The sequence below is a fragment of the Motacilla alba genome, chromosome 19, assembly GCF_015832195.1.
Source record: "Motacilla alba alba isolate MOTALB_02 chromosome 19, Motacilla_alba_V1.0_pri, whole genome shotgun sequence".
In the NCBI taxonomy this organism is placed as follows: Eukaryota; Metazoa; Chordata; class Aves; order Passeriformes; family Motacillidae; genus Motacilla; species Motacilla alba.
The window spans coordinates 10,280,823-10,307,688 of record NC_052034.1 but is presented as its reverse complement, the minus strand read 5'-3'; the positions used below and the strand labels follow the sequence as shown (position 1 = coordinate 10,307,688).

The window sequence follows — 26,866 nt, the reverse complement described above, 5'->3', positions numbered from 1 at the left end:
GGGGCTGAGCCCACAGCTGGCTCCCTCCATCCAGGCTCCGTCTCCAGCAGAGCCCCAGGGTGACCAATGGTGATCTCTCCTCCCTGTGATCCCCCAGTCTTGGCATTCCCTCCAAAATCCAGAACAGTTCTGTGCTGCCTGCTTTAAACTCTTCAGTTCCAACAGCTGCTCCTTGGCTTTCCCAAGGAAGGCTCCCATTTCCACAGCACTGTTAATCCTGGATCACAGTATTTCCTGGTGCGTGGGGTGTTTGCATACCTCACTTCTATTCTATTCTATTCCTTCTCTGCACTTTGCTTCCATGCTTTATTCCAATGGTCCTGCTGTGCCTCAGGAGCTTCTGAGCTCTAATAATAATTGTAGGGGTAATAAAATAAATCATCCTGCTGCTACCTGCATATGCCTGGTTACTTTCCTTGCATTTCTAATAAGAGCTGGACTGGATCAGTTGGGAGTTTGGACATTTTCCTTTGAGCTCTCCGTGTCTGTCACTCCCAAACCCGTCCCAGCCTAAGCAACTCAGCCTGGCCTCATGGCCACCAGGTGCCATCAGCCCATGACAAGTGGCTGAGGGTCCTCACTGAGGCTTTTTTATGGGTGAAATCCCAAGGGATTAAGGGCTGGCTGTACAGAGACCCCAGGCTGTGACAGTCACTGAGTGAAAGTGCTGAGTCAGCACAAATGAGCTTTGGTTTATCAGGGTGGAAACACCCAGGAGCTGGGAAGGGGCTGGAGAACTCCTGAGGGGGCTGGAAAGGGGCTCAGCCTGGAGAAAAGGAGGCTCAGGGGGCCCTTGTGGCTCTGCACAGCTCCTGACAGGAGGGGACAGCCGGGGGGGTCAGGCTCTGCTCCAGGGAACAGGGACAGGAGGAGAGGGAACCTCAGGGAAGGCTCAGGGTGGATATTGGGACAATTCCTTCATGGAAAGGGTCCTTCAACCCTGGCACAGCTGCCCAGGGCAGTGGTGCAGTCCCCATCCCTGGAGGGATTTAACAGCCCTGTGCATGTGGCACTTAGGGACATGGGGTAGTGGCTGCCCTGGCAGTGCTGGGGTGGTTGGACTCAATGGTCTCAGAGGAGTTTTCTAGCTGCAGTGACTCTGTGATTGTGTGATTTGTGTCAGAAAACCCTTTTTCAACCATCTCTGGCCATGGCAGTTTCCAATTTTAGAACAGAAGAACAGCAAAAATTTGGGAGCAAAATGGACCCTTCAGAGCTGCCCTTGCAGGTGGCAGAGGGACACAGGAGGAGCTAATTCTTGTCCAGTTCCACACCAGGAGCAGTGGCTGAGTCATGAACACCATTCCCAGAGCAACAGTTTGGGACTGCAGCCACATTCTCCCTGCTCTGCTGGAAATGATGGATTGGAGACGTTCTATCCTCACCTGGAGGCACAAAAATATGAAGTTTGGGAGGCTGATGAACTCAGGATGGAGCTTTATCCATCACAGCCCTGGGACTCCTGGCTCTGTCACCAAGGGGCAGAGGAAGGTGGGTCCTGTGTCCATGGAAAGCCTGGCACAGCCAGCCCTCCCTCAGAGCCCCAGGTACAGGAGGAATTCCCTGACCAAGCCCCACCTGCACAAGTGGGAAGACAAAACCGTACAGAGTTGAGGGGATTTGCTCCTTGTCCAGTTGAGGAAATGGCAGGAGAAGGAATATTCTTATTTTTTCCTTTCCCTTCGGTGTCCCGAAGACAGGAGGAAGGAGGTTTCAAGGCCTTATGGCTCCTGGGAAAGTGTTTTTTAGGCTTAATAAGAATGGAAAAACCCATCCATCAATCCCTTCCTGCAGCTTCCAAGCCCTCAGCCGCACCAGGATTTATGAAGCAGCACATTTGTGATGTGTTCAAGTGCCTGAATCCTCCAGAGCTTCTCTGTTCATTCTGTATTTTTGGGATGGGGAAATAAAGCCCTGGCAGGAACTGGGACAAGGGGGAGAACTGCACTGAGCCAGCTCCAAGCCAGAGCCAGCCAAAATCCTGGAGATCCTGAAGTGAGTCACATTTGATTCTTCTCTGCTTTTCTTTTGCCCTCTGTGCCCCTCCTGGTGCTGCACAGCTGCTGCCTCTGGGGGATGGAGCCTCCTGAGGAAATCCAGGATCACAGATGGGCTCCATGTCCTGGTGCCCGAGGACTGTGTGCCCAGGGGCACTCCCAACCCCCCCCCCCCAGACAGGGAGGGTCTTTAGGGGACTTTTGGAGGGGTTTAACAACCCACTAGGGTGTCCTGTTGGGGAGAGGATGCCTGGAACCATGACTGAGGGAGCCAGGAGCTTCACATGAGGAATTTGGTGTGGAGCTCCCTCCCAGGGTGCTGGTGCTGGGCTGAGCTGGCTGTGGAAGAGAAGAGTGGAGGGGGACTGTCCCTGCTGGACAGCACTGGACAGCATCCCTGGGGACCCTGGGCCTTGGCCAGGGATGGGCCAGAGGGTTCCTGGGAGGAGAAAATGCCTGGATGAACAGACATGGAAATTGGAGTGGAAAGTGGAGACTGCCCTGTCCCTCCTGGGCCGGGTGATAAGGAGAGATCAAATGGATCTGGAAAAGCTTCCTTGGCTGCAGGAATGGAATGAAACAGAAAAGCCCTTTTACTGGAGGGGTTTAGCTGTTGCTCCTTGCAGCATTACAGGGAGCCTCTCCTGGGAGCTGCTTCACCGAGGGGTAAAAAGCAGCTGGGCCCTGGGGCAGAGTGCTGTGCCGGGTCCCTCCCTGGCCACCCGTCCTGAGGACCAGGGCTCCAGAGTGCCCTTCCCAGCCCTGCCCCTCCTGTGCTCCCCAAGCCCCTCTGTGCTGCCACTGCTGTGCTGGGCAGCCCTGGCTGACTGTGCCCCGTCCCTTTGTGCGGCTGTGCACTGTCCCTTTGTGTGGCTGTGCCCCGTCCCTCTGTGCGGCTGTGCACTGTCCCTTTGTGCGGCTGTGCCCCGTCCCTTTGTGCGGCTGTGCACTGTCCCTTTGTGCGGCTGTGCACTGTCCCTTTGTGTGGCTGTGCACTGTCCCTTTGTGCAGCTGTGCCCTGTCCCTTTGTGCGGCTGTGCACTGTCCCTTTGTGCAGCTGTGCACTGTCCCTTTGTGCAGCTGTGCCCTGTCCCTTTGTGCGGCTGTGCCCCGTCCCTCTGTGCGGCTGTGCCCCGTCCCTTTGTGCGGCTGTGCACTGTCCCTTTGTGCAGCTGTGCCCCATCCCTTTGTGCGGCTGTGCCCCATCCCTTTGTGTGGCTGTGCACTGTCCCTTTGTGCAGCTGTGCCCTGTCCCTTTGTGCGGCTGTGCCCCGTCCCTCTGTGCGGCTGTGCCCTGTCCCTTTGTGCGGCTGTGCACTGTCCCTTTGTGCAGCTGTGCCCTGTCCCTTTGTGCAGCTGTGCACTGTCCCTTTGTGTGGCTGTGCACTGTCCCTTTGTGCGGCTGTGCACTGTCCCTTTGTGCGGCTGTGCCCCGTCCCTTTGTGTGGCTGTGCCCTGTCCCTTTGTGCGGCTGTGCACTGTCCCTTTGTGCGGCTGTGCCCCGTCCCTTTGTGCGGCTGTGCCCTGTCCCTTTGTGCGGCTGTGCCCCTGGCACCAGGCAGGGCCGGCCTGGGCAGGGCCTGGGGGCTCCCTGCCGCTGCTTTCTTCTCCTTTTCCATGTTTTCCATGCTTTACGAGCCTCTCCCACAGCCTGTGATTCCCTTTGGATCCCAGCTGGCTGCTCCTGCCCGGCTCCCCAGGCCCCAGCCCGTGCCGGGCCTTGCTCAGGGCCTGGCTCCTGGTCCAGACGGCTCCTTAGCCAAACTCAGCCGTGTTCACTTGCAGAAATGGGATTGTGGGCAAAGCTTGCAGTCTGCCTCCAATCCCATTCCTGCAGTGGCTCAGCCTCCTGGGATGGATCTGCAGGAGCCTGGCCAGAGGCTTTGGAAGATGCTGGTCATGCTGAAGGACTTCTTCAGAGTCAAAACCTTCCATCCTCTGAGCCCAAATTGTGTTTGAGGTATTTAAATATCCTGAGGTCAGGTTCCCTGTAATTCAGATCTCACTGGCAGCCCATGCAAATGAACGTCCTGCATAAAAGGGAATTTAGGCTTCCTAAACCACTCTTGAAAATCTTTACTTGCACCTTTATTGTTGTTTCCCTGGACTCTCCATGGCACATGTCCTTTCCTGCCTATCCTGGCATCTCCAGGCTCTGGTCCCCTGTCATTTGAGGTGTTCATTATTTTCCTCACACCATGAAGTGCTGCAGCCTCTGAGCAGCCTGGTCCCTCACTCTCCTTCCCACCTCCATCCCATCAGCTATTCCTGCTCCCTTTGGCTCACTGCACTTTATATCCTGACTCCAGCTTCAGCTGGTGCCAGGCCCAGGAGCTCCATGCTGGGGCTCCAGAAATCAGTGAATATTTCCGCACCTGAGGCAAAAAACGCTGGGGTTTTTTCCCTGCTCCACTGAGGCTTTTCCAGGAGAGGCTTTGCAGCCAGGTGGGTGTTGGGGAGGTGTGGGGGAGCCTGGGGATCAGCAGGACAAAATTCCTCACAATTCCTCTGCTCCTGGAGGAATCGGCAGCCCCGGCTGACAAACCCTGGGTGTCTCTAGCAGTGCTCCATCATTTTGATCTGGATTTTGACACCGTGTGTCTCTCTCCAGTACTAACAGAATGGGAAAGGAAATTATGTGTATTTGAACAAATCCCAGCACTCTGACAGGAGTCAGGAGCAGTTTTAACGAAGCGGATTTGCTCCCCGTCTCATCTCCCTGACTGGTAAATTTAACTTGACTTTGTCCCTTTAAATAACAGAAATGTGTGATGTCACATCTAATGCTCCATCAGCGTCTGTAATGCCATCACTCACAGAGGCAATAATAGGACACAGATATTTTTTTAATGACAAATGGCTTCTATCATTCTGGAAAAGATCCCGCCTTAAGTGGATTGAGGTCGTGCAAAAAGATTCCTTTGGATTAGTTTGGGTTTTTCTCAACTGAACAGAAGTGAGGGTTGAATTGGCTCGGGAATGATGTTTGCAGTAGGAGATGGGGAGGGAAGAGCCCCGCCCTGGCCGGAGCGCGCAGCAGAGGGCACTGCCCGGGGCCCCGGATCGGGCTTTGCGTTCCCCGGCCGAGGGACCGGCTGCAGCCCCGGCTGGGCATCCCTGCAGCCCCGGCTGGGCATCCCTGCAGCCCCGGCTGGGCATCCCTGCAGCCCCGGCTGCTGCCAGCCCCAGCTCACCGAGGGGACGGCACACGGTGCCAGCAGCTCCTCACCGGCACCGCCCGGGCTGTGCCATCCTGGGCTGGGGTAGCCGAACCCCTCGGGCTCCTGAGCTCCTTCCCCACCCCGTGCCCTCCTGGCCCATCTCTTGCCCACTGAAGCAGCTGCCTCCAGCAAGAGCTTTTTGGGAGAAGCATTCCTGCTCCAAACCCAGGCACCGCATCCACGGGAGAGCTGCTGGGGTTGGGCAGGGGCTGCTGAGGGCTCTGGGTTCCACTGTTCAGGGCTGATCTCTGCTCCTGGGACAGGAACAGGAACGGCTGGAGCTGGGCCAGGGCAGGCTCAGGCTGGATTTCAGGAAAGGTTCTTCCCCCAGAGGGTGTTGGGCACTGCCCAGGCTCCCCAGGGAATGGGCACGGCCCGGAGGCTGCCAGAGCTCCAGGAGCTGCCAGGGATGCCCAGGCTGGGATTGTTGGGGTGTCTGTGCAGGGCCAGGGGCTGGATTGAAGATCCCTGTGGTCCCTTCCAGGCAGGCTGTTCTGTGACTCCAAGACTGGGACTGTTCTCTGCTCTTGTTCTCTCAATCCATTTTCATTCAGTGCTGCTCATTCCTTAGGGTGCCCCTCACAGGAGTAGCCCCAGCTTTGGGATTTATTTCCCTTTCATTTCTTCCAAAGTTTTCTTCTATATTTATTTTCTTTAACATCTGAGCTCATGAGTGATGCTGCCACCACTTCATTTCTTTCCCTCTAAACTGCAGAAACTGGTGCCCTCCACCTTTCCTGGTGTGACTGCCAGGGGAGGTGGGGGCAGAGCAGAGGGGTGATCCCAGCTGGGAATGGCAAGAGGTGGAAACTGGAACAGGACAGCTGCCCAGGGATTCCCACTGTCAGTTCCACCTGGGAAATGTGTTTTGCATGGATGAAGGTGGTGCTGGCAGGCTGGTGCCAGACAGGATTATGCTGCTCGGATGGCCCAGTGCAGGTTGCAGGTGCTGCCTCTTTTCCCTTGAACTTGAGGATTCCTGCAATCCAAATAAACCCTGCAGGAGCAGGTTTGTGTTTTTAGCAGCCTCAGTCCTGCTCTGTGCAAAGCCAGGCAGCCTCGGGAGCTGCCAGGAATCACAAAGGAGTCTTGGGGCTGGAACCTGCTCCTGTATCTGGTTTTCATTATTTGTGGCAAAATCCGGAGACCTTTTGTCACTCGCTGAACAAGCACATGAGGAGAAACACTCCTGGGAAGGAGGTGTTTGTGAAGGCTGTCCTGCTGATGTCTCCTTGGATAATCCTTTGGAGAGGGGAGCGGAGGGGAGCTCCCCTCTCTGCTCCTGGAGCAGGCCAGGGGATCATTGCTGAGCACTGTCCTGGCTGGGGCATTTCCTGCATGGAAACCTGTGCTCATCCCTGGGGCTGCTCCTGCCTGGGCCTCTGAATCCTTCTGGGAAAACCTCCCAAGCTCCTGCATGAGGGCCCTGGGCTGTGGCTCAGGCGAGCCCAGGTGGGGTCTGGGCTCAGGCTGAGCTTTGGGAAGGATCTGGGAAGGAGCAGCAGGGGTGACCATGGGAACCAGCCATGCCAGGCCTTCCTCATTTCCCACTTCCTGCTGATCCTGAGCCTCTCCCCCCACCCACCTCCAGAACCCCTTTTGCCCTGGGAGTCCTTCCAGGTCTTTTTTCAGGGTCCCACTCCCAGCTAAGGATGATCCCTCTGGAAGTCCAGGACTAGGCTGGGGGGACTGCATGGGGAAGGTCCCTTCTCTGAGCTCCTCTGCCCAGCTGCCCCTCCTGGCTCTCAGGGAGTCTCTCTCCATGTTTCCTGTCAGCTCCCTCTGATCCTTCAAGGTCACCCCAAAGCTTCTCCTCTCCAGGTGAACATTCCCTTTCCTTCCAGCAGAGTTGCTCCATCCCTCTACTCATCCTGGAGCCTCCTCTGGGCTCCTCCAGCAGCTCCAGCAGGAGTTTCCAGGGAGCTCCACAGGTGGACCCGGTGTGAAGGATCCCCTCTGACCAGCAGCTCCCCAAACCACGACTGCACGTGTCCAAAGGCATTTACCAAAATTCCAGGCGTGTCCAAAGGCATTTCTCCTGCAGGCTGGCCCCTCTTGCTCCCTCCATCCCTGAGGAGATCCTGCCAGGCTGCAGGGTGACCAGCCAGCCGAGCCAAGGGTGCCACTGGCACAGGGTGGCCAGCAGACTGAGCCAAGGGTGCCACTGGCACCCTGTCACCTGCCTGTCCTCTCCATTTTATTTCCATCTCTCTCTCCAGTTTCCCCCCATCCTGCCATCTCCCCTGCTCCCCCTCAGGACCTGCCAGGACTGTGTTATTTATTCCCTCTCCATCCCAAAGGGGTGCTCCATGGGCTGCTCTCCTCCTGCTGCTCCCCCAGCGCAAGGCACGGCCAGCGAGGCACAGCAGCAAAGAGGCTTCTCAGGGTGTGATGGGGCCACAGGAAGGGTTAATCCCCCTTCTCCAGCATGGAAGGGAATGGATGTAATCCCACACGGGCTAATGGGAACCTCTCCATGATGATACTCGTTGTTCTCATGTCCTTGTCCTTCGGTTATTTGATTCATTCACATTTAGGATAAATACAGGATTAACCCAAAATGAGGTTTTAGTAGGGAGAAGCTCTCACTCTTTAATTTTAATCTAAAATTCATTCAAACAATTCCCTCTGGTGATTGAGGGGAGGTGATTTAGGGAAGGATAAAGGCACAGGGCAGCCTTGGGGTGGATGGGGCCTGGGACAACCACAGTGGTTCCCAATGTCTGCTTCAAATAAACCCTGCACATCTTTCTTCTTTCTCCTCTCCTCTCCTCTCCTCTCCTCTCCTCTCCTCTCCTCTCCTCTCCTCTCCTCTCCTCTCCTCTCCTCTCCTCTCCTCTCCTCTCCTCTCCTCTCCTCTCCTCTCCTCTCCTCTCCTCTCCTCTCCTCTCCTCTCCTCTCCTCTCCTCTCCTCTCCTCTCCTCTCCTCTCCTCTCCTCTCCTCCTCTCCTCCTCTCCTCTCCTCTCCTCTCCTCTCCTCTCCTCCTCTCTCCAAGACCTTTTAGTAAGCTCTTCCTCCCAAATTTGGGGGTTTAGCAGATTTTTTTTTTTATCTTTGTTTTTGCCTCAGGACATCTCTCCCCTGGGGGCTACATTAGGGCTGCAGGCCAGGTGCAAGGTGAAGAGCCATCATCCCCTCCCATCCCATTATCGCAGCCCATCCCCGGAGCCCCGGCGCAGCCCGGGCTGGTGCCGCCGCGCTCGGGGTCTGACGCACGGCATCGCCATGGAGACGGGAAGCCAAGGTGAGGAGCCGGCGCTGCTCCCGGCACATCCCGGCAGCACGGACCCGATCCCGCAGCATCCGCTGGGGCAGCGGGGCCAGGGGACAGACGTTCCCGGCTGCAAACACACGCTGGCATCACTGGCAGGGCTGAACGAGGTGGTTTTATTTTAAGTGTTGTCTCGGCTCCGTGTGGGACGTAAATATTCCCTTCCAGGCTGAACCCTTCCTCTCTCCTGCTCCCCATGCTCGCCCCGGGGCACAGGACGGGCGGGCAGGGGTCGTGTGTCCCCCTCGGGGCAGTGACACAGCCGGGCAGCAGCGCTAAATCGTGCCTTGTATTTCAGGGAAGAAAAGCTGCACTTCAAAGAGCGCTTTAATGACTGCCGAGCCCCGCGGGCCGCGGGCACGGAGCGGTGCGGGAGCTGCTCTGGGACCGGGGCTCTGCAAGCGCTGCCAGGGAGGGCTCGAGGGCCAGAAAGGAGCCCGAGAGCACGGCAGCCTCTGCCACGGCCCCAGCGATCCAAAATCCACCCAAAATCACAGCAGAGAGAAGCTCAGAGGGGCTGGAATGTGACTGAAACCCTCAGGATGTTATGGAATCACAGAATCCTGGGCTGGTTTGGGTTGGAAGGGACCTTAAAGCCCACCCAGTGCCACCCCTGCCATAGCAGGGACAGCTTCCACTGTCCCAGGCTGCTCCAAGCCCTCTCCAGTCTGGTCTTGGGCACTGCCAGGGATCCAGGGGCAGCCACAGCTGCTCTGGGCACCCTGTGCCAAGGCCTCACAGGGAACAATTCCTTCCCAATATCCCATCCAGCCCTGCCCTCTGGCAGTGGGAGCCATTCCCCATGTTCTGTCCCTCCAGCCCCTGTCCAAAGTCTCTCTCCATGTTTCCTGCAGGCTCCCTTCAGGCCCTGCAAGGTCACAATTCAGTCACCCCAAAGCTTCTCCTCTCCAGGTGAACATTCCCAGCTGTCCCAGCCTTTCCTCCCAGCAGAGCTGCTCCATCCCTCTGCTCATCCTGGAGCCTCCTCTGGGCTCCTGCAGCAGCTCCAGCTCCTGCCTGTGCTGGGCCAGGGCTGGGGCAGCTCTGAGGGTGGGGTCTCACCTGGGCACAGGGGCAGAATCCCAATCCCTGCCCTGCTGCCCACACTGGGATCAGCCCAGGATTTGGGGTTTCTGGGCTGTTCCCAGTGCACATGGATGGCTGTTTTCCTTCTCTTGTGAACTGGGAGCCAAACTCTCTCCTCCCCTCTGGGGACACTCCCCCAGCCAGGGCCAGGGGCTGGGGCCAGGTCCCTGTTCTGGACCACAATCCCATTCCTGGGCAGGGGCTGCTGCCCTGTGGAAGCACCTGAGCCTGGAACCAAGCCCCTTCCCTGGCTCTTGGTGGGCTGGAAAGCACAGAGATGGCAAGAAAATATGGGAACTACTTGCCAAGTCCCTTTGGCATGTGACTGATCTCAGATGGAGGGGGCAGTGCCTGGGCTCAGGGACTGAGCTTCCATAGTGCTGAGGGCTCCCATCTCAGAGGCACGTCTGTCCCACACTGCCAGGGCCTCCCAACAAGACTGGTGGCCCCAGGACAGGGCTGCTGGGGCTGGTCTTGGACTGGTTTGGCCACACTGGGTGGAGAACATGGTGGCACATGGAAAAACCACATACAAGGGGATGTGGTTGCTGGGCCTTGTAACAAAGTCTGGCTCACTCCATCCTAAATGTGGGCTCTGTGTCCTCCTGAAAGAGCAAAAGACACCAAAGTGACCCCAACAGCCTGAAAAATGCATCAGGCATAGGGAATGGGCAGGGTGGGCTCTTTGCTGAGACTCTCCTTGGCTTTGCCTCCTGCCTGGATGGATGGAGGGACAATTGCTGGGCTGGAGGAACCCTGCCAATGCAGCCAGGCCTGCAGGTGTGGGGCAGGGAGGGCAGGTCAGGAGCAGAGAAGACTGCAGGGACAAAACCTTGGGGGGTTTTAGTTGAAGGGTTTCCTGATTTGAGGCAATTTGGAATTTTCCAGCTGTGTCTGAGTCAGTTGAAGGCAAGAAAAAACTGTCAAACAACTCTGTGGGCAGCAGAGCCAACAGGACCTGCTTTCTGTGGAGTTATGGCCTTCAAATCTTCAGCCAGCACTCTCAGCTCCTTCCCTCAGCCCCCACCAGCTTGGCAGAAAAACTTGCCTTGGGGAAAGGATTGTCCAGCCCTGTCACAGCTACCCAGGGTAGGGGTGAGTCCCCATGCTCAGAAGGGTTTGAAATCCACCTGGCTGTGGCTTTTTCCAACCTCACTGCATCTGTGATTTTAGGGATTGAAGCCCCATGGCTGGGCTGGGCAGTGATGTTGTCTCTGCACATGGCAGAGCTGAATTTGTCTCTTCCTCTCACAGACTTTATTTTGGGCCTATTCAACCACTTGTCCTGAAACCTGTTGGAAGAGCAGACCCTTGGGATCTCTGCTCCAGGATGAAATGGAGTCTGAGCTGATCAGTGTGTGCAGGAGGGAGCAGGATGGACAGTCCAGGGATTGGGGCTCTGGCTCCAGGACCTTGGCTTTTCCTGAGGCTGCAGCTGGGAGCTGCCAGGGAGGAGCAGCACTTGTTAAAGCTGTCAGCTCACAGCTCCTTAATTCTTCTTTTACATTTAGAGAACCTAACCCAGCCCATCAATAAGGGCTCTTCTGTTCCCACTATCAGTTAGAGGCTGATTTATGTCCTGAAATGGGATGATTTAGGTCTCCTCCACATTTTCCTTCCAAGCTGCTTGCCAGTGGAAGTGGGGATTCCCATCATCTCTCCATGGACAGTCCCCCAAGGTCCTGTCCAGCCCTGGCTCTCAGCGTGTCTTGCACAAAATATCACCCACCAACTGTGGAAACAAAAAACCCCTTTTTTTTCCATATCTGGAACCCAGATACTGCTTTTTATTTGTCATTATCATATCCCCTTATCAGACCTGGTAAAGATTAATTTAATGCTGATTTCTGCCTTTCAAACACAGTTGAAGCTGGTTTTTTTTTGTTTGTTTGTTTTGTTTTGTTTTGTTTTTGTTTTTGTTTTTGTTTTTGTTTTGTTTTTTTTGCCAGATTTTCAGCTTTTGAAGGGGTCTCTCCTTAGAGGACAACCTGACATTGAGCAGGGTCAAGATCAAGCTGAAGTATGTCCTGGTCTGGGCAGGATCAAGGAAGGCAGAAGGCTTTGATGGGGAAAAGCCACATCCATGCAGCAGGAATGCAGTTTAATTCACAAATCTGGGGAAAAAAGGAATAATTTGTGATTATCAGCTCCCCCATGTTTAACAAGTTTTTTGTTTGTTTCCAAATTCCTTTTGAAGTTCTCCAAAACAATCCCCCAGCGCAAGCCAACATGGGTTTCAAAGCTTTGCCTTTGGATTCAGGAGACCAACCCCCTGCCCATAGGTTTGCAGCGTGTTCTATTCTCTTGGCTTTTTATCTTTATTAAAGGGCAGTAATTTGGGTGATTCATTGTGAATTCAGCCGGCAATTTCCGTGGCCTGACATTGTTTTGCACTTGGAGAGGCCATTGTCTGCCCAGAGCAGATCCCAGCGTCCTGCTCCGTGCAGCACAGCAGGTCTCTCAGAGAAACCCCTCTGGGAATCAGGAATTCCTTCATTCCGTCCAAGGGAAGGCTGAGCCAGCAAGGCTGAACAGTGAACCCCTGCTCTGGGCTGTGGGAACTCAGAACGAGTGAGGCAGCAAGGGACCCACAACCAAAGCAAGTGAGGTGGTGTGGCCTCCAAAAAACCTGATGGAGTGAGACAAGATGCATCCTGACACATCAAACCCTGCAGGAACGGCAGAAGTTAACACTCCTGGGCTCTGGAATGGCAGAAGTTAATATTCTTTGGCTCAAGAGTGGAAAATTCAGCTCTCCCATGAGCTCAGCCACTCCTGGCTTTCCAGGCAGCCTCACCGAGTTGGAAAGGGAATGGAGCAGGAGCATGATGTGGTGTTTGGACAAGATCCTGCCCAGCTCTGCCCCTGAGGGATGGGTTTGTGGCACCCCACTGCCTGGCTCTGGGTGATGTCCCTGTCCCTGCCCTGCGGCCCTTCCCACCCCCCTGAGGGCACCAGAGCCCAGGCTTGGGGAAGGGTGGCTGAGCTGCTGTGAACAAGAGGTGCCTCCTGCAGGACCAGCAGAGTCTGGGGGCTCTGGGCAAAGCAGGTGGAGCCAGGAGTTGATCCAGACTCTGCTTCAGCTCCTCTCACCTGAAGTGCCTTTCCCTTTGTGCTTTTTGGAAGTCTCTGTCTTTCCATGTCATCTGCACAAACCTGATGTTTCCATAAGACACAGTCCTTGAGCAGGCTCAGGGACAGTAAAATCAGTGCTGCTACTTCCATTAGGAAACCAAAACCCAGCAGGAGTGAAATGAGCTCCTGCAAGGCTGAGGAGCGATGCTAACCCCAGCAAGCCCAGCTGGCACCTTGCTCCTGCAAACACCGACTGCTGCTGGGGCTGAACTCTGCCCAGCTGCAAACCCGCCCAGAGAGGAGGAGACAGGCCCAGATGGGGCTACCTGCAAGATTTAGGATGGAGGACAAGTGCAAGATTTAGGGTCTGTGGAAAAGAACACATGAAAAAAACATTCTGTGACTCAAACTTCACATTAATGGTGTCCAACGAAGCCAACACTGAAACTGTGGCAAATGAGGGGTTTGCGCTCATTGCACAAGGAACATCTCCTCTGTTGTGGCCATGGATCTGCTCATTCTAAAGAAAAGGGAAAAGTGAATATTTGCAGTCAAAAGCCAAAATTTCCACGATTCCAGGATGGCATCAAGCTGAGGTTGGAGCTCACTGCACAAGGAACATCTCCTCTGTTGTGGCCATGGATCAGCTCATTCTAAAGAAAATGGAAAAATGTATCAGTCAAAAGCCAAAAGTTCAACGAGTCCAGGGTGGCATCATGAGGTTCATTTGCCCCTCACCACAGGCTCCCAGGCTGACAAAAGAGAAGGAATAAATGAAAGGTTCATTTCAGAAACACGAGGAGTCAGCTAAAAACACAAACAAGGCTGAGGCTCTTCCCAAAGTGGAACAGATCAGCCTCTCCAGCCTGGCCAACTGCATGCCTGAGCCTGACTGTGTTTGATCTGGGAATCAGATTTAGCCCACACCATCCCAATGAAAAATATCACACGTGGTCTGCACTTCAGGCTATGTTCCAATATCTGAAGGAAGGGATCTTTTAATTGAAAACCTTAATGTTTCTCGTTATATTTAAAATGAGAGCAGAACGGCAATAAAATTGGTCATGGGATTGAAACAAGTTTTCAGGGAGGGAAAGAAATTTATTCTTCATTTTTTACATTGAGGCATTTGTTAAAGGCTTGGGCACATTTGATTACGTCAATGCAAGGATTAATAATTAAAGGAACAACAACCACATGCCTTGGAGAGACTCACGAGCAGCTCAGGCTGAAGCCTCTGAGGACACCCTGGTTTTGCTGGAATCTCACCCCTGCCTGCTGCCTCTCAGTATTTAGAGAAGCACTTTCCCAGCAGGCTCTGCTAGGCGATGCCTTTCCTAGGAATTTTCAGCTGTGCCTAAACCCAGGGAATTGGTACCAATGCTTGGTATCAGATTGATTTTGAATGAAGACTGTGCTGTACCCACAGTTTATGAGGGGTTCAAAGAGAAGTGTTGGGAGTGACAGCCTCCAGCTCCCAGCAGGAACCTGGCAGATGGTGATGCTCCAAAAACCCCTCAGCCCCGAGTCAACATTGCCCAGGACTGATGGAGAAGGAGGCTCCAAAGCTGCCTCCTCTGCGTGCCCAGAGGCAGATGGGAGTCCGCAGGCTGTGGCTGGGAGACGGAGCCGTTCCGCTCCCAGCATGGCCCCCGGCCAAGCAGAGCCCTTGGATTTTGTCCTGCGGATCCATCCAGCAGCCCCAGGCCTGCGAGTGTCTTCCCAGGCACTGAAGGCAGCTCAAAGCCTTGAACTGAGGGACAGTCTCCCACTCCAACGCGGTTTTCCTAACCAGGCCCAAATGGTGCTTCCCCTCCCTCCCTCTCCATCCTTCTTCCCTCCATGGTGGGAATCTTCTCATTCATTAATAACCTGCTAATTATCCCAGCAGCTTGGAGCTGGGTTGCAGCATGGAATTAGAACCAGCTTTTCCTTTTGGCACCCACCCCTGGGTGTAATTAATGAGGCGAGAGGAAGCCAGAACACGCGGGTCAGCCCGGAGAGCACGGCATGCACTGGTTGGACATCCAGAGTGGGATGTTCCGAGCCGCCTCGGGGAGGGAAGGCAGCATTTTGGGGTCAAACCGGGCAAAAAGAGATGATGAAGAAGAAGAAAGATGTGCTCCTTGTTTCCTTTGGTTTTCCCCATTCAAGCTCAAAATCTGGACCAAGGAGGGCTCCATGGAAACCCTGCTCTTCATCCCCTCTTTCCCTTTTTTGGGAAAGCTGGATGGAAGGCTGGCAACGTGTCTTGGCCATCCCTGCCCTGCTGAGCAGCCTGAGGGGCACTGAGAGCCCAGCCTATTGCAGATGAATGTTTTCATGGAGGTCTGGAGAGCAACTGGATCTGGAGAGGGACCTGGAGCTGAAGGAGGGAACAGCGTCACTCGCACGCCGCCAGTGCCAGGCTGTCTCCCCACTGCCTTGGCACCAGCAAGTGGCCTCCAAATCCAAATGGAATTGCTTCCCTGCTCACGGGATGTGGGCAGGAGGCTGAGGACCCCATCTTGCAGAGACGGGCTGGGGTGACGCAGCCCTTCCCCTTCTCCACCACCCTGGGTGACGCAGCCCTTCCCAACAGCCCCGCTCCACCCAGGGCTGGCACTGGGAGGGCAACGCCTTTGGGCACTGCCACAGGGTGGTGGCATCACCAGGACAGAGGGGCACGATCCTCCACCTCCCACTTCTCTGGAGCACTGGTAGAGCACAAACTTTGCTCCGTGCACCCTCAGGAGTGCTCGGGCTGTCCTCGCCCACCCCGCTGCCTGTGGGATCCCCTCTCGCCACGCACCGTGCCTGCTGGAGCAAGCCTTGATTTCCAGCTTGCTGCTCCTGCTGCCAGCGCAGCTCCCGGTGCTGCCGGATCCGGCCCCGCGGGCTGCCAGGATGCCCCCGACGGGAGGCAGGAGGATGCTGGCACTGGCAGGCCCGGGCGGCAGCGCGGCGCTCCGGGGGCAGCAGCAGTGCCAAATTGGGGTTCTAGCCCTTTAAATCCGATCCGGTACTGCGAAAAAAGGACGAGCGAGCAGGAGAGAGCCTTCAGACTCTTTTAATTAAAGCTTGTACCATATTCTGTATTCCCAAGTCACGGCAGCCGCCCGCGCTTCCCCAGGACACCTCGGGCTCTGTCTCCGGCGCGGCATGGACGGGCTCCGCGGCTCACCGGGCACCGGCGGCTGGAGGTACGCGGAGGGACGGGGCTGTGGGCACGGCTTCTCCCCGCTCCCGGCTGGCAGCTGGGAGATCCCCCTGCTTTTCCCATGTGTTTTCCTTTGCCGGGGAGAAAGTCTAACGCGTGGCCGTGGCTCACGCGGGGCCGGTGGCAGGAGAAGCCCTCCCACCGCGCACCTGGGGCCCGGGGCTGCCTGTCCTGCCACCTCCGCTCCCGTCCCTCTCCCCTCCCTCCCTTGTAAATAATTGAGTGCATGACCCAGAGTTGTGGCTTTTTTCCCCTCGCTGCTTAAATCCCGGAGCTTCCGCTCAGCAGAAGCTAAGTTGGGATGCCTGGCCCATAAATCACGGCAGAAGTTGGTCCCCGCCGCGCTGCCGCCGCTCGGCTCCTCTCCGTCCCCCGTCTCTCCCAGGTTAGGGGAGTTTTGCCACATCCTTCCATGCGCATTGCACTCGCAATGCAGAGCAGTTCTGGAGAGCCTCGCGGAGCGAATCCCGGGTTATTGAGAACGACAGCGTTGTTTGCACGCCGGAGTCTCCTCTCCCTAGCGCTGTCACCCACCCCAGCCTTCGCTGGGCTGATACATCGCCTTTCAGCAGGAGCCCTGTGCCTAGAGGATATTTAACTGTGAACTGCCCCACTCAGCCAGTGATTTTCCTCTCCCCCCTCCTCCTTAACCGAGTGACTCTCTGTTTATTTTTCCACGCAACGTGGCTTTTTTCCTTAAATTATGGATTGTCGTTCCTTCATCCCCGTTTCAGGTGGGTGCATCCTTAAGGTGCCCTGCCCGTAATGAGAGCCTGTTTGAGTCCTTGCAGCCAAGTCCCAGGTGAGGCTGGGTCCCTGGGAACCTCTCTCCTGCATGAATCCTGAAGGGAGAGAGGCTGTGCCAGCAAACATTTATCCTGGTGCCTATTGGAGGTTAATAACACTTTTGACAAATAGCAGCCTCCTCGAGGCTTGAAATAGGATTGGAAAAGCAGCCACTAATCTCCTTGAGAAGTGCACGATGGTGGCCACCTCTCAGGAAATCAGGAGAGGAGCTGTTTATGTTCTGCATGTCGAGGTGTTAGCACAGCAAAAAAAAATCCCGCTTTTCTTAATCCACCGGGAAAAACTCTGCCTCGTCTTCAGCTCCCAGGGTGGAGGGCTTGGGGAGGGAATCCTGTGAGCTCAGCATGGCCCAAAGCCCACAGGACTGTGGGGATGCACAGCTGGGTCAGGAAAATGGGGTTTTTCTCCTCACCAACCATGTTTGCCATCAAGGAGGGAGAGACGGGACGGGGAACTGGGAAGTGAGCAGGGAGAGCAGAGCCGTGGGTCAGAGAATGAGCATCTGAGCAGGAGCACCTGCAGGGATCAGCTGGTTTGTGGGCAACAAAACACTGCCTTGAGCAGTGAAGGAGTGAAACTTGGAGAGGAGGAGGCACAAAGTCTGCAAGGAAAAGCAGAGGTGCCAAGACAGAGGGAAATCCATGGCATGGCTCCGTGCTGAATTCATGGAGTGAGTGCGGGGCAGTGCAGGCAGAGGGATGCTGGGCACCCCAGGGCTTTGGGATCATTGGTTTTCCCTGCTTTCCTCAGCAGTTCCCACCCCTTGGTAGTGCTTTAGCCGTCTGTGACTTTGGCGACATTAGGAAGGAGAGGTGGGATAATGGCTCCATTGTTCCCAGCTCCAAGGGAAGAAAATGAACTGGCAAGGAAACCTGAAAGTGCCTGAACGTTAAGAAGCCCTGTTCCCGTGGTCTGAGCGGGGCTACAGGCAAGCTCTTCTCGGGTGAGGCCCCTGGAACCTGTTCCCTTCATCCTGCAGAGCTGGAGAACACCGAGCAGGATTTGCAAACCACCAAAAAACACAGGCAGCGTGTTGAAAGATGAACAAAATGTGCATCTTTTTTCAGCAAAGCAGCTCAAGCACACGGAGGGTGGGGAGTAATTATTTATAGTGCCATCAGCAGAAATAATAGAATGAATTGAAGGGCTGAAAAGTTTTGCTGACTCTCAGGGAATGCGTCCTGGCACGGACGGATCATTCCCGGGCCCAGCCCTTCGTATCTCCAGCTCTCCCAAGAGCAGCCTGGAGACACAGCAGAGCCTGGGATCCAGGGAGAGCGGCAGGGAAGGGAGCTGCTCCCAGTGGGAGGATGGAGCTTTCATAGCAGCTCCCACCTCCGTCCCGAGCCTCCTGTGCTGCCTGAGCCTGGATCTGTGTCCCTCTGGATGCCTGAGCACGGGAGGAGCAGCGCGCTGCCAGGGGAAGGGCTGGGTGCCCAGGTTTGGCTTTTCCATTTCCTTTTGGGAACACTGAGATTAAGAAGGGAGGTGAGGGGATATTTTTGAGGTCAGCAATTAGTGTGATCCGGTGTTTTGTGCTCTGTAATTGAATTCAGAGGGCAGGGTTTCAGTCACTCCTGAACCCAGGTGTTGGGAGGGTTGGCAGGCACGCACAGGGAATTGCTCACCTGGAATCTATCGCTCACTAAAGTTGATCTGCACTAGGGTTTCTTTTCTAAAGGGAGATACTTGAGTTTGAACTCCTCTTTGTGGGGATGAAAAGGCCTCCTTGGCATTTCCCCCCTTTTCTTCACCCAGGAATGGTGAGGAGTGCCAAGCCTGTCCCTCCCCATCCGGGCAGGTGTTGGAGGTGGCCACTGAGGCCAATGAAGGTGGGAAGGGTGAATTTAAACCCTGATTGAGCGGCAGGCCCTGAGCAAGTGTGGCAGAGCATGTGTCCCCAGCATTCCCCAGGGACAGGCTGGACTCTGTGGGACAGGTTCTGAGCAGCCCCAGAGCCCTTTCCTTCCCCAGGCTCCTTGATAGCATCACCAGGGAGCATCCCCAGGTGGTGCAAAGGGCTGAGTTGAAAGGTCCCACTAGGCCTTTTGCTCCATCTTGCCCTGTGTGTCCATCTCCAACCAGCTGAGATTTCCCTGCTCCAAACTAGAGCTGAATTTCTGAGAAAAAGGCAGAAAAATAATTCTATTTTTATTGTTGGCAATAACCTTCCCTGCCTCCTTGACTGTAGAGTGGAAAGAGCTCAGGCACAGAAGGCAGAGCTCTGATTTCTGCTTTCCCTTTGCCAGTCACCTTTAAACAAAAGGAACCCAGCAGGGTGTCTGGAGCAGGAAGGGACCAATATGGATCTGGCAGAGATAAAACCTAAATTTACTACTTGGAGCTGCTAGAATCTAATAGATTCTTCTATTTAGAGCAAGGGATGTTTGTCAAGCCCATTCTCCATCACTGGCAGGGTATTGCAGTTGGAATTAGTCTGATAAATTAAAAGCAGTCTAGAGAAGTCTGAAGTGGTAAAAACGCAGCGTATGAGTGAAATTGCATGGTTATTGAGGGAAATGCTTGAGGGACAGACACCAGCACGCTGTGTCAGGCTGGTGGTGGCAGAGCCACTGCCAAGGGATGGCAGGATCCAGACATGGACCTGCAGGGATGGATCATCCTGATCATGGTCATCTGCTGTGGTCATCTTGGGTGGCCTTTCAGAGCAGTTTCATCCACCTCACACTCTGCTCTTGTCTTCTGTGGTATTTTTACCCTTTTTTCCCCCTCCTTCAGGACATGTTTTAGCCTTTTGAGCAGAAGCCACTCCCAGTGCATTATTTTAAGCCCCACGTGAATGGAAGGAGGTGAGAGGCTGCCCAGACAATGCAAACCTTGTGTTCCATGGTCACCCAGAGACTGCCAGAAATCCATGTCTGCTGGAGGCTGGTCTTTAAATAGAGTTAAATTGTGTTGGGAGCCCTGGGGACCCTTGAGAGCAGAGTTTCAAGAAAGTAATGTACAGATGTTGCCTGGTATGATGCAGGTTTCACCCTTTAAATCCTCTGGTGCTCAGAATTGACTGACTCTGGGTTGCCCTGGCTCCAGCCAAAGCCTGGACTCTAGTCTGAGACCAGCCCAAGTGCTCTGGGAGCCTCAGGCACTGTTTCAGCGGGGATTAATAAACCCTCAGGAGCTGCGGATGCTTCCCTGGGAGCTGGCAGGAGGCCCCTGCTGATTTTGGAAAGGTTTCTCCCGGAGGCTCCACTGCGGGAGCAAAGGCAGGAAGGGGCTGGCACCCCCAGAGCTGCAAATGAAACAGGAACCTATTCAGAGTGTGCTTTTATTTTTGCTGCCTCTTAAATCCACTGTGGCAAAGCAGCCTACAGAGCAGGGAAGGGATTAATTTGGGAAGAGGGAAGGTCTCCCAGGGGTTAAGCACAAGAAAGCTGCTGGTTCTTAAGAGCAAGGAGCTGCTGCTGTAGCGGAGGAGTCACCCGGCCTGGCTGCCCCGGGGATGTTTGTGGCTTGTAATGATCTGCAACCCCCCTGACACCTCAGCTGGCTCCAGGCCTGGGGCTATGCAGGAGACAGCAGGAGAGTGTCACAGAATCCTGGAATCCCAGGCTGGGCCGGGCTGGAAGGGAGCCCAGAGGGTCACTGGTGCCACCTCCCTGCTCAGGCAGGGCCATCCCAGAGCCCAGGGCACAGGATTGTGTGCAGAGGGCTCTGCAGGATCCCCGCTGAGAGAGACTCCAGCCCCTCCCTGGGCAGCCTGTTCAGGGCTGGGCACTGCCCAGGGCAGAAGTTCTGCCTCCTGTGCAGGGGCACTCGTTGGGCTCAGGCCCTGCCCGTGGCTCTGGTGCCACTGCTGGGCCTGGAGCAGAGCCTGGGCCCTGCTCTGCCCCTCCCTGCACACAGGGACACCCAGGGACAGACAGGGACACCCAGGGACAGACAGGGACACCCAGGGACACCCAGGGCTGAGGGCCCTTCTCAGCTGGGGCTCCTCTCCAGCCTGAGCAGCTCCAGCTCCCTCAGCCTTTCCTGGGCACAGAGATGCTCCAGGCCCTCCTCATCCTCCCAGCCTGAGCTGGCCCCGCTCCAGGAGCTCCTGTCCCTGCTGTGCTGAGGATCCTGAGCTGGACACAGCACCCCAGAGGTGCCCCCAGGGCTGGGCGTGGGGCAGGATCCCTCCCTGACCCTCTGGCAAAGTGTCAGCTTGGGCAGGGTTCGATGTCAATGGTAGCTCCTGGGAAGGGCAAAGTTCCTCTGTCATGGTGATGGATAAGAGGGTGTTATGAAGTGTGGCTGTTACACGTGTTAACTCCTGTCACAGTGGAGCTGTGACAGTGCCAAGCAGCTTCTGTTGGGTGGCACTGCACCTTGGCACCCCAGTCCATGCAGAGCTGTGTTGGTTTGGTAAGTTCCTCTCAATGAGTTCACATGCAAAATCCCATTTTCTGGAACAAAAGGTGCAGATCCCAGAGCTGTTGTAATGCAAATAACACCAGTGGGATTAATCCAAAAAAAAAAAAAAAACCCAAAACAAAACAAAACAAAAAAAACCAAAAAAACCCCAAAAACAAAAACCCAAAACAAAAAAAAAAAAAAACCACCAGAGAAAAGCCTGAGGGGGCAGGACCCCATTCAGCTGCACCCTGGCACAGCAGGAGTCCCACTGCTCCCACCCCATGGAGCCCACAGCTGTTCCAAGTTCCTGATGAATGCTCAGTGGGAAAGGAGATCCAGGCAGTTTGGACAGTCCATAAAAACAAGCTGGAAGAGTGATGCTTGTCTGGAGGTGCAGGCTGGGTGAGAGGAGCTGCTGTGTCCATGAACATCCATGGACAGGGGAACAGGGGTGCCTGAGGCCTCGGGGGCACAGGGGGGACCCTGGTCCCACCCAGGGGCACCGGGGGCATCCTTGTGCTGCTGCTGTGGCTCAGCAGCTCTGTGAGCCTGGAGCCCAAAGCCAGAGGGGATTGCCTGGACTGACTTTGGCCTCTGACAGACAGAGGGCAGGGAAGGGGTGACCATGGGAGCTGCAGGCACAAGGGACAGGAAGGGAAGGAGAGGGAGAGGCTGGGGAGGTTTCCTGGGCTTTCCAAGAGATTCTAGAGAAAGTTTGCAGTAGGGTTGTAAGGAAACACAAGGTTCCTCATGGCCCTGTCCTTGTCCTGAGGACTGTCCCCTGTGGGCATGCCCTTCGTGTGTTCTCATGTGCCTCTGGAGAGAAAACACCAAAATAAGGTTTGTTTATAAAATTAATGACAGAGTGAGAGGGGGAGGTGTGAGGGGAGCCCAGACCTGGCAGCCCCTGGTGCTGAACTCCAGCCCCAGGCAGGGCTGCAGAGCAGTGTGGGATGGAGAGCATCCTTTGCACGGGGGTTTGTACAGCACAGCCGGCTCTGGTCCGACAGCAGAGCCCAGAACTGCCTTTGGGACCTGGAGACACCAGAGTCTGCCAGGTGCCTTCCCTCCTCCCTCCCTGCCACCCCTCAGGCCACCAACCAAGGCAAGCTCATCAAAGTCCCTTAAAGCTACTTGGTTTTGGTGGTGCCATGCCTGAGATCCACCCTAAAGGGTTTGAAAGAACAGATTAGCTGAGTTTAAGAGTGTGAGTTATGAAGAGAACCTGCTCTGTGCAAAGCACAGGGTGACCAATGATGATTCACTGGGATTCTTCCTGACCATTAGTTAAACACTTTATGTCCGAACTGTGATCCACATAAAATTGCTGGAACATGTCTTGCAGCTCAGTGTCCAGCAGCTCCAGGAGGAAATACTTGCTTTTTTGGCAGTAGGAAAAAAGCCACAGAGACTCAGGGCATTGGTATTGGAGCTCCATCCTTGGGATTCTCTCTCTAGTGAGGACAAATTCCCCTCTTACCTCATCTCGTGAAGAAGGGCAAGTGCAGCCCATTCCTCCTCCAGCTTCCCAGCTCCTCTCAACCCCTGCTGAAAACTTCCTGAGCTGAAGGCTGTCTGTCACTCCCAATGCATTATTTTATTCCTCTTTTGAGCACTTGATGTCTTCCAGGAAAAATTCAACAACATAATTGGGCACTATTTGCAAAAACACTTCCTCTGCCTTTTTCTTTTTTTGTAACCATATCTTGGTAATTTCCTTGTGTATCTCTTGGGTCTGGTGCTGTGAGAAACAGCAAGTGTTTGTTCTCTATTGCCTTTGCTCCGTGATGTTGAGGATGTGATAAAACTCTGGTTTAATAAGTGTTTCCTACATCCCTTTCAAGCATCTCTTTGCCAGACTGAAGAGCCCTGACTTGTCAATCTATTTCTGTGCAGAATTCTCTCTCTGCCTCTGTCCAAGCTCCTTTCCCCCTCTCACCCTTCCTCGTTCTGTTATCTCCCTCCCCGAGCGCTCTGAGCAGGGATTTGTTCATCCTGCAGGTGCACAGCAGAGCCAGACAGCAGCACAGCTCCAGTTTGCTCTGTTTCTCTGACAGAAATCTCTCACATTGGATTTTCCTGTGGCTCTTTCCAAAGCAGCTTCCACATCCCCCCAGTGACTCCTTCCTGGCCAGCAGGGCTGAGTCCAGAGCTCAGCATTTGGTAGGGAGACCATGGGGTCTTTTCTCCTGAGCAGGATTTGGCACTGCAGTTCAGCTCTTTAGAACTCAGATGCTGGATTCTGTAAGATTTTTGTGCAGCTGTTGCACCAGTTCAGGGTTTGCTGATCCTGCTCGACTCCGTGCCGTCAAGGAAAGCTGTCATTGCACTCACACACCTCCAATCCCCAGGTACTTTCCCAGTCACTGAGTGGGTCTATTTTGCAGGGCTCCCTGGGGCTGCAGTGGGAAGTTGTTTCCATTATGAAAACTGACTGTTTATCTTTGTTTCTGCCTCCTTTTCCAATCTCCTCGGGAAAGAAAAGGAATGCAAACAATTCACTGGCCCTTTCAGCCACTCCTGAGCTGTGCTGGGTGCTCACCCACACCCCCCTGCCAGAATTCCTTCCCCTCCTGCTTCTGACCAGACTGTGGTGTCCCCTCTTCAGGGAGTTGTTGTTCAGAGCCCTTTTTGGCCACCCCCCTGCTCCTGTCGGAGCAGTTTGTCACACCCAGGGGTCTCTTTCCTCGCTGGATACACTTTGAGCAGTGCCTTTTGATTCTGCTGCGTTGCTGCACAACTATTTTTCCTTTTACCTCTGGTTGGTTTGGCAGTCTGTGATTATTCCAGGTTTGCAACAGAGAGTGTAAAGCAGTTATTTTAATCTTTTAACTTCTCCTTTTTTATTTCTATTCAAGCATATTCTCAATTTTTAATAAGTTATATAATTTTTAATTATATAACAATCAGTATATTCTGTATTTCTACATTTATACCTTTTTATAATTAACAAAAAATGTATGTATTTACCACAAGACATATATATATACAGAGAGAGAGAGAGTCAGGTGTGAACATATATATATATGGTGTATTTATATTTGCAGTTATAGGAGCAATTCTGACACCTTGGATTACTCCTGGCCATCTCAGAGCCAAACAGAGTTTGTTTTCTGCTTCCAGAGTTGATGTTTTTCCATCCAAGAGTTCTTTATTGCACCCCAGCACTGCCAAGGCCAGCACTGCCCCATGTCCCCAAGTGCCACATACCCACGCGGGTTAAACCCCCAGGGCAGGGGATCCAGCAGGGAGGCAGAAGCTGGGATGTGGTGCCTGGAGGCAGCTCCCTGCTCCTTCTGGAGGAAGGGCTTGAGCCAAGGCTTTTCCCTGGCCCTGGAGTCACCTCCCAGCTCCCAGCGTGTCTTTGGGGGGGTTTGCCCTGTGTGAATCACTGATATTCACTGAACATGGGGGAACCCCCAATTTCCTGCCTGTTTTTCCCTGTGGGATGAGATGTGTGAGCTCTGCCCTGCCCTAGGGATGTTCAGGCATTTCCTGGAGCTGGAGCTGCAGCAGCTCCTGAGCTTGGAGCGCTGAAGCTCCGGCGCTGCTCTCTGCTGTGCCCAGTCCCTGCCTGCCCCTCGGGCACAGGTGCCCTCCTCCCACTCGAGTGGCTGCACCCAGAGTGCCTCACAGCTGCCCAGGGCCACCTCCTCCTCCCTGGCAGCTGTGCCAGGGCTTGACCACCTTTCCATGAAGAAATTTCCCCAATGTCCACCCTGAGGCTCCCCTGGCCCAGCCTGAGGCCGTTCCCTCTCCTCCTGTCCCTGTTCCCTGGGAGCAGAGCCCGACCCCCCCGGCTGTCCCCTCCTGTCAGGAGCTGTGCAGAGCCACAAGGGCCCCCCTGAGCCTCCTTTTCTCCAGGCTGAGCCCCTTCCCAGCTCCCTCAGCTGCTCCTGGGGCTCCAGACCCTCCCCAGCTCCGTTCCCTTCCCTGGGCACGCTCCAGCCCCTCAATGTCTTTCCTGGAGTGAGGGGCCCAGGACTGACTCCAGAATTGAAATTTGGCCCCACCAATATTGAGTGAAATCATAACCATCACCACTCATCCATTTCAAACCCCTTTCATTTTGAAGTCACTCCTGCATTGCTGTGACAGTGGTCAAATGAGAAGTGGCAGGACTATTCAAGTAGTCCTAAATTAAGTAATAATTGAAATGTTTGAAGGAAAATGAGAATGATTGTCGGGGTCAACCTTAAATATGTTTTGCTAGCAGCTTGCAGAAGAATTCTGAGGAAAATTGCAGTGCTGTATGAGCTGTCATTGGCTTTTATTTCAAAGTAAATAAGTAGAACAGGAGAAAAAGGGGAGGACACATGAGAGCACAGTTAATAAGCTATATAATAAAATTTAAACTTTTGCACAGTGATATTGCATGAGGTAAAGCTGCAGAGTTTAAACACAGAATAGATTTTGTTTACCAAAACCCCAGAATGTTTGAAAGCACATTGGACTAATTTATATGTCCCGTGCTTTATGGAGTATTTATTTAATTTGGGGAAATGAGGCCCCTTTTGATAAGCAATAGCTCGAAGTTCTGCTGAAGAACAACAGCAGCATAGGAAAAGTTATTTTTGAAATCTCAAGAGCTGCCAAGCAAGTCCTGGTTAAGAAAAACATGTAAATTCAAGTGCAGTGACTTCAGTCAGTGGCACAGAGCACACACCGAGGTGCAGAGACTGTGTCCCTTTTTCTGACAAATCCCTACCGTTGCTTTCCTGAGCCAGGAAGAGGAGTTCCTGATTTCCTAAGGAGCACCAAGAGCTTTGTGCTGTAACAGCCCTGGATCATTGAAATCACCTGGCACTCGTGCTCTGGGCTGAGGCATGGTGGGCTTGGAGTTCTGTCCAACCTCAGAGATTCCATAAATGTGGTTCTGTAGCACAGGGCCACTTCCAGAGGAGCACTCTGAGATGCCAGGACAGCTGACAAGCTTTTAGGTATTCACTGTCTGGATCCCAGTGCTTCCCAAGTTTCCAAAGGCTGGGATCAAGCCTTGGTGCTGTAAGAGCCCTGGGGGCAGTGACCCTGTCCTGGGGCCACCAGTGCCACCAGGGAGGGATTGTCCTGCTCTGCTCTGGGCTGGCCCAGCCTCATCTCAAATGTTGGGTGAAGTTTGGGGCACCACAATGTAGGAAAGCCACGAATCCATTAGGAAGCATCCAAAGGAGGTCATGAAGAAAGTGAGTGGCCTTGAGGGGAAGAGAAGCACTGAGGGCGCTGGAATGTTTAGCTGGAGCTGAGGAGACTGGGGGGAGACTCATCACAGTTCCATCATCCTCATGAGGGGCAAAGGAGGGGCAGACACTGATCTCTGCTCTGTGTGGCAGGGACAGGACCTGAGGGAACGGCTGGAGCTGGGCCAGGGCAGGCTCAGGATGGATTTCAGGAAAGGCTCTTCCCCCAGAGGGTGCTGGGCACTGCCCAGGGAAAGGGCACAGCCCCGAGGCTACCAGAGCTCCAGGAGCTGCCAGGGATGCCCAGGCTGGGATTGTTGGGGTGTCTGTGCAGGGCCAGGGGCTGGACTGGATGATCCTAGGGGGTCCCTTCCAGCTCAGGATATTCCATGATTCTGTGATGCCCTGAGTGTCCTCACCTGGGTCCCACCCACACCCTGTCCATGAAGACCATTCCAGCCCAGCCTCCTGCCTGTACCTTTGTTCCCACCCTGTCTTCTGGCTGCTTTGTTTTCATCTGCTCCTGACCGAGCTTTTTGGGTAGAGCTCCAATGGAATTTCTCCCTTTTCCCCCGAGTGTCACCAGCACTCAGCTCTGGAGTTCAGAGCCTGCTGGAATCCTTGAGGAGAGCTCTCACTGCTCTGGGGCCACCCTAGGGCACTGCTTTGGTCATTC

The 26,866-nt window shown here is 54.5% G+C and overlaps 1 protein-coding gene across 2 annotated transcripts in view; it reads left to right on the top strand.

Moving 5' to 3' along the window:
- Positions 1-15,307: 15,307 nt before the first annotated feature.
- The window catches only part of CALN1 (calneuron 1), a 147,262-nt gene continuing 135,703 nt past the window's right edge, over positions 15,308-26,866 (top strand). Inside the window, exon 1 of one of the 2 annotated variants that reach the window (XM_038158179.1) lies at positions 15,308-15,833. The gene's annotated coding sequence lies outside the window, so the exon portion shown is untranslated. Of the gene's footprint in view, positions 15,834-17,847; positions 18,098-26,866 lie in introns of those variants that run through there. The other variant, XM_038158180.1, reaches the window with a different exon arrangement.